General features: G+C 46.9%; 1 long non-coding RNA gene across 4 annotated transcripts; it reads right to left on the bottom strand.

Moving 5' to 3' along the window:
• Window positions 1–6,403: 6,403 nt before the first annotated feature.
• Window positions 6,404–11,215, bottom strand: LOC119277809. 4 transcript variants are annotated; one of them, XR_005137320.1, is made up of 7 exons: window positions 10,854–11,215; window positions 10,186–10,425; window positions 9,884–10,058; window positions 8,208–8,314; window positions 7,077–7,150; window positions 6,786–6,944; window positions 6,404–6,634 (listed from the first exon to the last, which is right to left on the bottom strand). It is a non-coding gene; the product is annotated as an uncharacterized LOC119277809 (long non-coding RNA). The 4 variants fall into 4 exon arrangements; XR_005137322.1 differs by having other exon boundaries at window positions 6,404–6,628; XR_005137323.1 differs by lacking the exon at window positions 6,404–6,634 and adding an exon at window positions 7,330–7,419 and having other exon boundaries at window positions 6,655–6,944.
• Window positions 11,216–12,434: the final 1,219 nt, after the last annotated feature.

Genomic DNA, 12,434 nt, shown 5'->3' with positions numbered 1-12,434 from the left:
ACTGGTGGTAAACACATGATATTGTCCACTATTCAGCTGCTTCGAATTACTCTGATATCCACCTTGCTGCTGCTGCTGACCACCCTGGCCAGATTGATGATTATAACCACCTTGATTACCCTGAGAGCTTTGAAAATTTGAATTTGAACCACCGCCCGGGCCATGAAAGCCGCCGCCACCTGAGCCGCTGCCCAGCCCATGATTACCGCCGAACATGTTGGAATTCTTGAAAGCCTTCATGATCGTACAGTCCTTCCATAGGTGAGTGGCTGGTTTCTGTAGGGTGTTGTGTCTTGGACAGGGCTCATTCAACAATTGCTCAAGCATGGGGCTTGACCCGCCGGACCGAGGAGGTGGTCTCCCCTTATGTCGCTGATTGTTGCCCTGCGCATTGGTGTTAGCCACAAACTCCAAGCTACCATCATCCTTACGTTTATTATTACCTCCTTGATTTGTCGGGTTATGCTGAGGACCCTTGGCATTGCCGTTCTTCTTTCCCTTCCCTGTCTTCTTATCATCAGACTCGGGATCCTTGGTACTATCAGAGTCAGCGTATTTAAGTACAGCCGCCATCAGCTGGCCCATGTCATTACGATCGTGCTTGAGCCGCCCTAGCTTCATCTTCAGAGTCGTCAAATGGCAATTTTTCTCCAACATTAAGACTACAGAGCCGGCATCCATCTTATCAGACGAACGTATTATGGCTTTGACCCGGCGCACCCAATGGATCGTGGACTCGCCCTCCTCTTGCTTGCAATTAGTCAAATCCACAATTGACATGGGCTGCTTGCATGTATCTTTGAAGTTTTGAATAAACCGGGCTTTTAACTCTGCCCATGAACCGATGGAATTAGGCGGCAGCCCCATCAACCAAGTGCGGGCCATCCCATCCAACATCATGGTGAAGTATTTGGCCATCGCAGCGTCACTGACTTCTAGTAGCTCCATAGCCATCTCATAGCTTTCAATCCACGCCCTAGGCTATAAGTCGGCCGTGTAATTAGGCACCTTTGGAGGGCCCTTGAAATCCTTGGGCAAACGCTCGTTACGCAAAGTCGACACCAAACAAGGGACACCTCCGATCCTAGTGGTCGCGCCTGCCTCAATAGAAGTCGTCTGATAAACCGGAAAATACTGGTAAGCCACCTGCTGAGTCGCCTGCTCAGCCGCCTGCTGAGTCGCCCGCTCAGCCTCTTGACGTATTCTGTCTTGATCAACCAAGTTAAGGGCTCCATCACGCACCGAGTCATGCCCGCACGGCTGGTCATGGCATCGGGCGTTGCTTAAAACGGCCGCTGAATCCATGTGCCTGCTATAACTCGGGCTCCGGCTTGGACGAGGGGTCGAATGAATCATGTCTTGGCTATACGAGTACGCCTCCTGCTGCGCCAAAGCTGTCTGAAGAAGATCTCTAACCCTTCGAGTTTCGACCATCGTCGGAGAGTCGGCTTCCACCGGGAGAGTCGCCAATCGTGCCGCCGCAGCAATCATGTTTTCCAAGGGGTTAGAATAATTACCCGGTGGTGTCGGTACATAATGAGGAGGAGCAGTATTCATTCGGGGAGGTTCCATCATACGTGGCTGAACCGGCATACCAGCCCCGGGCGTTGCAACCCGGTCTATCTCCGGCGGGTTACTGGGCCCTGCACCGGGTGTACAGAAGAGGTTTCGAGGATCATAAACCGGAGGCAGACGGGATTGAGTTTTCTGGTACCTCCTCCTCATGACCTCATGAGCTGGAAAGCCTGCGACTTAATCTGCTGAGCCTGGGTGTCCAGAGTTGCCTGCTTTGCGGTCATCCTGACGTCTTTGCCGCCAGGTCTTCCTTAGCCTGCACTATATCCTGCTTTAACTGCGCCACTTCCGCATCATGTTGAGCTTGATCCACCGGTTGACTACGGCGGTTAATAGAGTTGTCATCTTATCCATGAGATCCATCAGCACCTGAGCCGGCGGGCGCACAGGGTCTCCTGCCCCGGCTACCGCTGACCCGGAGGTTATCGCTGCCGCAGCCGTAGAGTTTTGAACGGGTTGCGTGCCAGCCATGAAGATCCCAACTCTGCTCGGCGGCTCAAGAAGGTCCGGAATACTACTGCCATCGGAACAGCCCCCAAGCCTGCCATCTTGCAATTGATATAGCGAATCCGTCTCACCCGTGGAAGACTCACCATCAGAGTAGATGGTCGTCTCACCGCTGGACACAGATCCTTCAGAAAGTTCCCCTCCATGGATGCATCCCACGAAGGCACACTTCATGGCAGGCTGAGCCCGGGCGGGTCTCGCACGCTGAGCCGTCTTGACGATGTTGGTGCAGATGTCCGGCTTAGGGCCCGGCTCGCTGATCTTGCCGATGAAGACGTGGATTCCGCCAAAGGGGACCCGGTACCCGTACTCAATTGAGCCGGTGTCGGGGCCCCAGCCTGTGTCGTTGATGTAGAGCTTGCTGCGACGAATCTTGGTCATCCGGCCCATAGTGTATACCTTGATCCCTTCGAATCTTCCCTTCAAGAACTCAAATCCACCGCGCGCTGGCCCCATGGTGGGCGCCACTGTCGTGGAATTGTCACGTCAGATGTCCTACTGAAAGGACTTAGTCATGGAGCCATCGCAACTAGGAAGCTTAAAGGGGTTAATCGGGACAAAGGACACGGGGTTTATACTGGTTCGGCCCCTTACGGTGAAGGTAAAAGCCTATGATCTAGTTTTGAGTGGGATTGCTTATGTCTCGATTACCAGGGAGCGAAATCGCTTGACCTAGCTCTCGATCTGATGTTACTTGCCCTGAACCGCTGCCGGGTCGTCCCTTTATATACAGAGGTCGACACTCGGCGGCTCACAGAGTCCCGACCGGCTCATAAACAGTGTCCGGCTCGGTCTCTACCTATTCTTGCCTTACAATACAAGTTATGTACATATGGCGGTTTATCTCTATGGGCCTTAAGTCACCTTTGGGCTTTGGGCCCTTAACTGAACCGCCATCTTCAAGCTTTATCTTGGGCTTCAAGATCCTTTATAGCTATAACCCGGCCCCTCCTGGGCGGGACATACCTAATAGTTATGTCCCCAACAACCGCCGTAGCGCGTCCTTCTCCTTCGCGAGATCTTCCTACACCGGATCCTCCTCGTCCTCCGGCGCGGGCTTCCTCCCCGTGAAGGGGGAGTGGTCGGACGACGAGGAGGAGCCGGAGCCGCCGACACCGTTCACCTTCGTCCCGGTGAAGGAGGAGTCTGAGGAGCCCGCTCTGCTCGGCCTCCGCAGAGTCGTCGGGCCCGAGGACTACGTCGCGGACTTCTATGCCGTCGTAGCCGCCATCACCGAGCGGAGCGTGCACGAGGAGCCAGAGCGCCGACGCCACACCAAGGAGCTCAAAGCCCTCCAGTGGCAGCAGGCGGTCGCTGCCAAAGTCGCCGCCAATGAGAAGGCTGAGGAGTGGCGCCGCATCTGCGCGGAGCAGGCGGCGAAGTACATCGGCCTATGTAGCTCTGGCGAGGAGGATTGAGCATCGCTCGGCCTCCACGGTGTCGTCCATTTTGTCGCGACCTCGCCGTCGTCAAATCCGACCCCCTCTACTACTAGTTAACGTAGCATGTAGTATGATCTATGCTTAGTTTGTTGATCCTGTAGTATGTATGAACTGTGTAGTATGTGATGTGATGAACTATGTTTGTGCAATTTCTCCCGCGAAAGTGTTTTTCAAATTATGCAGGTTTAGATGCGGTATCTGATCGGCGGTGCATGTTTTCGACCCGCAAACGCGATCTTCGTGAAACCGCAAACGCGTTTTGTGGGTCAAATTTTTGCGGGGTCTGCTAGAGTTGCTCTAAGGTTACTCCATTGCAAGGCCAGCATTAACCCTTTCTCTGATCGCCAAAAGTTTAGATTCAAACACATCATTGCATGGGTTTTCCTTTCTGATTCCCCCGTAACCCTTCACTCCTGCCCTCGTGCGAACTCTCATCTAGGGTTTTCTTGCCTCTCGCCGGCGCTGCCGGTGCCGCCGCCGGTCCGCTTCGCCTCCTATGGTCCTTGGACCATGAAGGCGCGGTGGATCCCGACCCTTGCCGGTGGGAGGGCTTCATTTTTTTATATGCTTTTTTGAGTTTTGTTAAGGTTTTTCCATGCTCAAGAAGACGAGGCGATGACGGCTTCTTGAAGATGGAATAAGGTCCTTCCCGCCTAGCCCTGTCCCGGTGATGTTTCAAGCATCGTCGGAAGGCGTGTGGAGGTTTGTTTCTGATGGATCTCGTGGGATTCGGTCGGTGTTTGTCTTTTGTTGATCCGACTGGATCCGGTCTTTGTTCGTCTACGTCTGCGTGTCTGTAGGTTGGATCCTTTCGATCTACGCTTCTCTTCATCGATGGCGGTTGCTGCTCTAGTGCGCTAGTCCTATGGGGCCTTAGCACGACGACTTCTCGACTGTCTACTACAACAATGTTTGTCCGGCTCCAACGAGCCATGGGCGATGACGGCGGCACGTCTTGGGCTCGCTCCATTGCTTGTAGCCGTCACTAGATGGTCTACGGGTATGGATGCAAATTATACTTTTAATGTTCTTTGTACTACCTTGACAGTTGATGAATTAACCGAAAGTTTTCTCGCAAAAAAAACATCATTGCATGAGAATAGGTGTGTGCACGAACAAAAAATATGCCGACAACTCTGCTTCTCACCATGTGTTTGTTGGGAAACGTAGTAGAAAACACAAATTTTTGCCCTACGATCACATAGGAACAATATGAAGATGCATAACGGGTTGTGATCAACGATCATTACCGACTGCGGGAGTGTAGTGGAAGTAGACGAGTCGGTGTAGATCGTGCTTGAAGTCCCTCGGACGTAGATGACTATCCCGCGAACCACCCACGAATGATCCTTTGAACGAAAGACCAAAAGCACGACCTCTCTACTTGGTTGCAAGCGTACAGTCTTCACGATCCGGCAGTGCTTCACCGTCCAGAGCTAATCATCTCCGGAGAATTAGAGGGAGGAGATTAGAACAACACGGGGCTTCTAATTATGAGGATTAGAGGTGGCTAGGGCTAGCTCTAAGTAGTTAACTAGGACCAATAAGAATTAGAACTAGATCAACTAGGGGAGGCTCCAAAACTTGTGTTACATGGGATGGAAATCCTCTAGTATATAGGTTAGAGGGGAGGGAGAGGCCAGCCACCAAAGGGGAAGAATCCCCCTTGGTGCGCCAACCTTGGGGGGAGTCCTACTCCCTCCCCAAGTAGGATTTGCCCCCTCCACCCCCACTAGGATGGGGGCACTTGGGCCCTTGTGGCCCAAGTTGCTTTCCACCTCTTGGCCTTATTAGGCTCATTGATATTAAATTAAATATATATTTGTTCTAAACATTTTCAGAGCATTATATATAGCTATTCTGCAACCCATTCCTGAATAAGCTATTCAGGAACCGTTCCTAACTACGCGAGAACGGACAGCTAACTGTGCTAACTATACAAGTTAATTGTTGGGCGGACTTTTTCTAGCATCATTTTTTTGCACTGTTTTTGGGTCATAATTATTTAACCGCTAATCAGATTGATGCAACTGATATACCTTTGGATAGCTACTGAGGAGGAGCAAAACAACTCATTTTGGTCGTTTTCCCAAAATCGATCCGGTTTTTAAACAAAATTCAAAAAACTGAAAATCCATCAAACGAGTTTTCAATGTTTTTGTGAAAGGAATTTTCAAAGTTTTTGTCGGAATGATGCATATGATATACCATTAGAAAGGTACCGATTAGCCCGAACTTTCGCATATATAACATGTTTTCAGATTTGCTATGGTTTAAGAGCAGTTTTCAAAAAACCAACATCATTTTTGACATTTTTTGCCCGAACTGCTACAGTACACGCTAACTGCTCGTGCAGAATAGCTAACTGACATATGCTGACAAGCTAACTGCTGAGACTGAAGAGAATTGTTTTTTTTTCTTCTATACTGTTATCGTCGGGTCAAGTTAACTTTCGGGAGTGAAATAGCTAACTGACAGGAATCGCAACAGTTAGCACCAAGTTAACTACGAGACTGAAAATGTTTTTTTTCTTTTTTGATTGGGTCACACTAACTGTGGGTATGAAATACCTAACTGCACATGATGAGCAAGCTAACTACAGTGGCCGATAATACTTTTTCCTGCTTCTTTTGTTTTTTATTCTTTTTTTTCTATTTTTTCCCTGGTCAAGTTAACCACCGGGACTGGAATAGCTAAATGTCGAGACTGCAATAGTTAACTGTCAGGATTGAAAATACTTTTTTTTTGTTTTTTTCCCGGTTCAAGCTAACAGTCGGGGGTAAAATAGCTAACTGCCAGGGATTGCGGGAGTTAACACCAAATTAACTGCCGGGATTAAAAATATCTTTTGTACCTCATGCAAGCAGGGGCTTGGCAAACAAACTGAACCCTCTCATTAGATTGCTATTTTTTGTACCTCAGGCAAGCAGGGGCTTTGCAAAATCATAGTTGTGTACATCACTTAAATTTTTTGGACGCAAGATAACTGCAGCCAGTCCCTGAAACTAACTCTAGCTTCTCCATGAAACTGATCATTGGCAAACTACGCACCGTGGATCGCGCCGCTGGCAGCATGGGGGCAAGAGCTAATTGAGTAGTGGTCTCTGTTTCTTGAGAACAAGCATAATGATAAGTCTTTTCAGAACAAAAGGATATTAATAAGCCAAGTAGTGACATGAATATAAACCAAATTTACTGAAAGCACAAGCCTAAAAGAACCACTTTAACTCTCAAACATTCAGTTTATCAAACATTTTCTACCTTGTTCATTGTAAGTGGCTAGTTCAGTGGTCAAGGTATTCAGTTGAGCAACAGACTGAGCATGATCCATCTCTCTACCTTGTTGCAAATCAGCTCCTAGGCACTCTACTTCTTTTCTAAGTTCTCCTTTTCACTCTAATTGCTTGTTTCCTTGGAAGTCTGAAAAAGTATAAAATAGAATATGTCACTATCTATAGTCTCTGTATTTCTGAACGACACTATTTGATGGTTGAACATGTGAAATGATAAACTGATGACTAGAACAATAAGAACACACTAAAAATGACTCACTTTTATTCTCGGGAAGACGAAACAGACACAAAAGATGAAGCAGGAGCATCATAATGCAGCACTGAACACGGTCACTGGTTCAACACCACCAGATGATAAAATGATGAGAAAAGAGTATGCAATTGCTATAATTAACCAGTCACTTGTGCTCTCAATAAGATCAAACAGACATGGAAGGAGTTATGAGCACTAGAAATTAGATTTCTTTAGCAAACTGCAATGCATCCCGGTTATGACCAAAATGTTTGTGTACCTTGCAAGCTAACTGCCAATTTTTTATATCAAGTCTTTGCAAAATCTTCCCATCTGTCGACCTTTTGGATGCAAGTCAACAATACTTTATCTGCATGCATATTTTTGCTCTTTTCGTGAAAACGGTTGCAAAATGTGATTTTAACTACTATAAATTGTAAAATTCAACTTCAAAGTTAACTCACATTTAAAAAAAACATGTTGTTTTGTTAACTGCACTTTTTTTGTAAAAGTTAACTTATAAAATCTACCCAGCTAACTGCTACACGGGTTCTTGTAAAAAAACTAACTGCTATAGACCCCGAACTAGTATACATTTGTAAAGTTAACCGCTGTAAATTATGATGTTAACTTCCTGTTTTTCTGGGTAGAACATTTTTTTCTCAGGAACTACTATCACACTCGAAATTAACTCTTTTTTCTTGGAAGGGATAACTGCTGAATTTTCAAACCCTGTGACAATTGAAACACCCATAGAAAAAACAAATATTTTTAGAACACATAAACCATTAATTTTTTCCCTAACTGTTGCCCTCTGCCTACTAACTTCCACACACACAGAGATAGAGAGAGATTTTTGTGTTTGTGAATCCACTGTTTTGCATGCTAGAAATAAGGGAAGCTAACTGAACAATGCACAAACACATCCGATGGCGTGCGTGTATGGATGAAGACGAACCCCTTTTATCTAGTTAACTGCAGAAGAACCCAAACCTACCCCTATTTTCTTAATAACACATAACTGCTGAACAGAAAATGCCTTGCAAAATATATCACCTATTTTTTACAGGAAACACAATGGCTCCTCAAACTGATGACAACATTAATGGTCCTAGTTGAGAAGTTATCATGAAGACACATCAAGAATCAGACATGTACCTTGATCACCGGCTTTCTTTTTTGCCCTTCTCCCTTGCTGGATTCTTGTCCTCCCCATTCTCCAGTTTTTCTCTTGACTGTCGCTGCCTTTTATAACCGAACTGCTACTGCATCAAAGAAAGAACCATGGCCTAAGCCAACTCGGAAACACACAACATCAGAAAATGAACCATGTCCTAAGCTAACTCGTCATGCACACACACACACACACACACACACACTTCTAACTGGTCTTTCTTAACTGCCGGCATGGCCAACCGTAACCACCTGCTGTGGTTGCTGCTAGCTGAAGCTGTAGAAACAACAACGAGACTGCGATAGTTAACTGTCAGGATTGAAAAATATTTTTTTGGTTTTTTGCCCAGTTCAAGCTAACGACCGGGAGTAAAATAGCTAACTGCCAAGGATTGCGGCAGTTAACACCGAGTTAACTGCCAAGATTAAAAATATTTTTTGTACCTCACGCAAGCAGGGGCTTGGCAAACAAACTGAACCCTCTAATTAGATTGCTATTTTTTGTACCTCACGCAAGTAGGAGCTTGGCAAAATCATAGTTTTGTACATCACTTAGTTTTTTTGGACGCAAGATAACTGCAGCCGGTACCTGAACTAACTGATCCATGAAATTGAGCATTGGCAAACTACACACCGTGGATCGCGCCGCTGGCAGCATGGGGGCAAGAGCTAATTGAGGAGTGGTCTCTGTTTATTTTTTACATAACTATCAGTAATGCAAACTGCTCCTTGAAACTAAGCTAACGTATCCATGAAATTGAGCTAGCTGTAGAGAGGTCGCTCCACCAGTAAATCCCCATCAGGGGTCCTGCACCTCGTCGATCCCTGGCGCAACGGAGCAGAAGTTAACTGCTAACAAGAAAAATAATATTCACTGGATCCCCAAAATAATAAACTGGACAGGGATGTCTTGACTCTTGACACAAAATTATTTTGCAAGCAAATTCAAAAAATTTCTCTTTATCAAAGTCAAAAAAAACATTATTTTGCAAGTAAGAACTGAACATGCTAGCTGTAGATAACCCCCAAATAATTGCCAACTACACAGGCTGGGTCGGAGGAGTAGAAGAAACCCAAAAGCTAACCGCCGGAGATCCACACCATGAACTGCTCGAGGACGAGATCGATCTACGACATGAAGAGCAAGTTAACTGAAGGAGGCAAAGAGTTTTAGCGCTACTGAAGTTAACTGAAAAGCAGGAAGTTACCACCGGAACAAGCTTCTGCGTCTCCACTGGAACGACAGCATGGGGAAGGTGTCACCGGAGCTGGAGCCCGGGATGGGCAGGGCTATGTCACCGGAGTGGGAGTAGGCCACCCACCACGGGCCTAAAGAAGGGTGCGCTCCACCCACATCCCCACGACATCTAGTTAACTGCCTTTTTCGTTATTGAGTAAAATTTTAGTTGTTGTGTACTCCAACTTCCATGTGTATTTAAACCTAAGTGGTTTATCACATAACTACATTATTTAAGCTAACTGCCCCACGGTTTCTAACTCCCTTATGCACTCAACCCTAACTGCTTTGTACACATAACTGCATGATGGTGGAACACCTAACTGCTGATGTTAGCAGAACATCATTTTTGTTATCTTTTTTTGGGTGGCAGAACAACATGCAGTTCTAGATTTCACATAGTTATTTGTACAAGTATCTGCACCTGCCTTATCATCGCTCTGTCCAGACTGGTCTTCTTGAGCTTGTGGATATCACGGACATCGTGTTTTAGGCCTTAGAATAAAGAATTGCTCGAGTTCTCGCTCGCAGTCATCTTGAGGAACAATCTTAGTCCAACATTCAATGTGATCATCATCTTGTGCAGGTCCATCATCCACCTAATTTATTCACAAACACGATTGCTTTTATGAAATTTTACAAGTAAAATGATAACTGCAGAAATTTGAAAACTCTCCTTGTATGCAAAATAAGTACATTGTTACGCAGTTAACTGTCACACTCTACCTCATTGATTGTCTCCAAAACGCTTGATTGGTGTTGATGGTTCTTCAGGCGCGGCACATGTTTGCAATTGCGTCTAGTAACTCTTTCATTCATTGGCGCCTGTGGTGGATACCTTGCAGTTTGCACCACCACTGCTTTAACACATAAACTTGGGTCATTCTGCACGGGGGAGTTTTGTGTGTCGACACATACAGTCCATCTAGTCAGGTCATCATCGTCTTCATCAGGTGCCATTTTTTACTACAAGCAGTGAAGAAAGGTTATCATAGTTAACTGCGCAAATGCAACCAGAAGCCCACAGAGCTAACTGAATGCTTTCTCCAACAACTAACTTCAGATTTCTATACACTTCACCAAGCTGACAGGGACGCAACCAGCTAACCGCATGCAAAACTCAAGCACAAGCAAAGCACATTTTCTAGCTCAAACTACACAAGCCCACAAAGCTAACTGAATGCTGTCTCAAACATCTAACCTCAGATTTTATACACATTACCAACTCACAGGGATGCAAACCAGCTAACTACACGCAAAACTCAAGCACAATGCAACTTGCAGATTTGCCGTCGATGATTCAAACGACAAACATTTGGGGGAATCAAAGAAGAAGAAGCAGTGAGAGATCCAAAGCTTTATTAGGGGGTGGAATCCAGAAGTGATGATCTAACCGAGAATCGCTGGCCTCCATCGTGACGAAGCGAATCGAATCCAGAGCTTGAGGCGGATTCAAAGCTACAGGTTAGGTGGGGTCATCGCCGCCAGTGCCGCGCGCTCCCTCGCGCCGGCTATCGCCGCCGGTCGCTCGCGTGAGGTGGATTCAATGCTACAAGTTAGGTCGCCGCCGGCACCGCACGCTCCCTCGCGCCAGCTATCGCCGCCGCTCCCTCGCGCGAGGCGTCTTCGAAGCTACAGGTTAGGTGGGGGAATCACCACTGGGATCGATGGGATCGGGCGCCGGATTTGTACGGAAGAGGTGGGAGGCGGAGGGATTGGGATCCGGCTTGGATCCTTTTTCTAGTTTCCAAATCGGGGGGGGTTCCTAAATAGCTTATTCAGGAACTCTAAAGGGGGTTTCTAAATAGTCCCACCCTCTATATATATATATATATATATATATATATATATATATATATATATATATATATATATATATAACGTACATGGAAACATTTTCCACCTATATATATTAATCAGTAATACCATGTATTATCCGATATTCATCGAAACCCTTTCGGTGACCCCGAAACGCTTCCGGAACCTCTCGGAACTATTTCGGATATTAATGAAACAATTCCAAAAGTATATTCTCATCACTCCTGTTGGGGATATAACTATTAATTAGGTATGACCCGCCCAGGAGGGGCCGGGTTATACCTATGGCGATTCATGATATGAAGCCCATGAGGATATTGAAGATGACGGTTCACAGGCAAGGGCCCAAGGCCTAAGGGCGACTTAAGGCCCGTAGGAGTAAACCACCATATGTGTAAGAATTGTATTGTAAGGCATGTATACTTAGTCACCGAGTCGGACACGTTGTTTATGAGCCGGTCGGGACTCCGTGAGCCGTTGGGCGTCAACCTGTGTATATAAAGGGACGACCCGGCAGCGGTTCAGGCCAAGAAATAACAGATCGAAAGCTAGGTCAAGTGGATTCGCTCCCTGGTAATCGAGACATAAGCAATACCACCTCAACTGAATTAGGCCTTTACCTTCACGCCAAGGGGCCGAACCAGTATAAACTCATGTGTCCTTTGTCCCTTTTAACCCCTTTAAGCTAACCTAGTTGCGATGGCTCCACGACTAAGTCCTCACACTAGGACATCTGACGTGACTATTCCACGACAGTTGGCGCCCACCGTGGGGCCAGCGCACGATGGTTTCAAGTTCTTAAAGGGCAGCTTTGAAGGAATCAAGGGATACGCTGTGGGACGGATGACCAAGAGTCGTCGCGGCAAGCTCTACATCGACGATGCAGGCTGGGGCCCCGAGGCCGGCTCAATTGAGCACGGGTACCAGGTCCTCTTTGGCGGAATCCACGTCTTCATCGGCAAGATCAGCGAGCCAGGCCCTGAGCCAGACATCTGCACCAACATCATCGAGATGGCTCAGTGTGCGAGACCCGCCCGAGCTCAGCCCGCCGTGAAGCGTGCCTTCATGGGATTCATCCATGGAGCGTAATTTGATGAAGGATCAATGTCTGGCAGTGAGACAACCATCTATTCTGATAGTGAGTCGTCCACAGGCGA

Source organism: Triticum dicoccoides, chromosome 3B (assembly GCF_002162155.2).
Source record: "Triticum dicoccoides isolate Atlit2015 ecotype Zavitan chromosome 3B, WEW_v2.0, whole genome shotgun sequence".
Taxonomy (NCBI): domain Eukaryota; kingdom Viridiplantae; phylum Streptophyta; class Magnoliopsida; order Poales; family Poaceae; genus Triticum; species Triticum dicoccoides.
Note: the sequence above shows the minus strand (reverse complement) of the source record. Positions and strands in the feature narration are given on the sequence as shown.